At 38.4% G+C, this 1,927-nt stretch overlaps 1 protein-coding gene across 1 annotated transcript in view; it reads left to right on the top strand.

Moving 5' to 3' along the window:
* Nucleotides 1-212: 212 nt before the first annotated feature.
* socs4 (suppressor of cytokine signaling 4) overlaps nt 213-1,927 on the top strand; it is a 6,884-nt gene continuing 5,169 nt past the window's right edge. Inside the window, exon 1 of the mRNA XM_014018635.1 lies at nt 213-354. The gene's annotated coding sequence lies outside the window, so the exon portion shown is untranslated. The remainder of the gene's footprint in view (nt 355-1,927) is intronic.

Below are 1,927 nucleotides of genomic sequence, written 5' to 3'. Positions count from 1 at the left end.
AGGCTCTTCTGCTTTCATTACATTCCTCTTTTCATAGATATAATTTGTCAATAATTGTGTAAAGAGGAGAGAAGACAGAGAAGAGGATGTCTCACTGCCATTAATGTGAGACAGCCCTCTCTCACCCCCACACATCCTGTTTCTGTCCACTCGACCCCACTCCACCTTCATTCATTCAGACCCGGCCCTGCCTGGCTGAGAGGAAGCTGCTCCCTCAGGGGACCCGGCATCATAATTATATAGGATGCGGCTCAGTCGGCCGTCTGTTAGAGACTAAAAGGCTGCAGGAGGATCACTGAAGAGCCGAGAACAGCTGGAGGAAACATGGAGCCTTGCTTCTGACACCGTTTGAAGGTACGATCATCTTTTTACAGAGTTAATGTCAACAGAAGTGCTGACAGCCACTTCACTCTGATAAACCTTGTTTATACTCTGATTTACGTGGAAACAATTTTGGCAACTTTTATTCCCCTAAATCAACTCTGAATAAATCTAACTAATCAGAAAGTGATTATTTTTTCTTGCAGGCTGATTTTAGCTCCACAGGAAATGATCTGTAGGCCTATAAATAAGAGAAAGAATAAATCTAATAACCATTAAACATTTAAAGCTTACTGTTGCTCACATATAGATTATTTTGGATAAATGAGTATTCTGGGTTCTGCTTTCATGAGTTGAAACTCTAAACATCCCTTTGGGCTGTATCTGTAATATGTATCAATGAGAAAGATATGTATCATTAAACATAATATTAAACTTTTTGTTGTGAGGAGTTTAACTTTATCATTTAAGCTTTTTTATTTCTTTGACATTTTATGATCTTTCTAGTCTTATTTATTTCAAAACTTTTCTCAAACACACGGTAATTTAATGTGTTTGCTAGAATGGACTTTCTAAGATCATCTGACATCAAGAAATGATGGAGTTATAATTATTTGGTCAAACTTTGACAGTGGACACAGTCACAATCTGTTTATACTTAAAGCATGAGTTGAAGAKGACTCTCAGGTACTACAATGTCAAATTTTTGAATAATATCTGTAATATTTTCAGATTTAAAGGTTGATTAGTCATGACTGAAGTGGTTTGACTCCAGACTTTAATCAGTTTAGATGTCCATCTAGTCATGTCGGAGAGTTTAGTTTCTTGTGATTTATGAGATTTTTTGCTAACAGAAAAATATCTAGCTAATGGCAACATTTCAGTCAAAAATATATGAATTCAGTAAGCTCTTAAAGTTTGTCTTAAAGAGAACATATCCTGCAAAATCCACATTTTTAGCTRTTAAATACATTTTGTTGTGAGCCTGGAGTCTCCAGGGAGCAGAAAAGTTGAATTTAGTCTCTGCTGGTGCTGCAAAGATATCTTTATATTCTGTTTGGGTCAGATTTTACAGMCTGCTCAGTTCTTTTTAWTTTCTATGATGTTTTCTGAACTATTTCATAAATTATCTACGACAGAACTCCCAAATAAGGCCTGGACTTACCAACTACAATTTYCTTGTTAATTCTTCTCTGTTCTGGGTCAGACTCTGGTTGTGGGTCAGACTCTGGTTGTGGTTCAGACTCTGGTTGTGGGTCAGACTCTGGTTGTGGGTCAGACTCTGGCTGTGGGTCAGACGGTTCCAACAAGTAAATCTGGATGAACAAGTCTTCTGTTGTTGACAACTTTTAATTAAATTGGAAACAAAACATTTCTGCAAGTTAGGAAATATACCCACCCCCCTTCTCTCACACCGGAGTGGACCGGTCTTGAAGCAGGAGGGGGGCAGGGCTAGAAGCGTCTTAAAGTAATAGTAACAAAATCTGATGCTTTGAGACACACATCACAAAATGGGTGAAAGAGGGGCAGGTGAAGTTAGAATAAGGAGGGATTTAGACCAGTGTTTCCCAAAGTTGGGGTCGGGACCCAAAATGGGGTCCCGAAA

Source organism: Austrofundulus limnaeus, unplaced genomic scaffold (genome assembly GCF_001266775.1).
Source record: "Austrofundulus limnaeus strain Quisiro unplaced genomic scaffold, Austrofundulus_limnaeus-1.0 Scaffold197, whole genome shotgun sequence".
NCBI lineage: Eukaryota > Metazoa > Chordata > Actinopteri > Cyprinodontiformes > Rivulidae > Austrofundulus > Austrofundulus limnaeus.
This window is presented reverse-complemented; position numbering and strand designations above follow the sequence as displayed.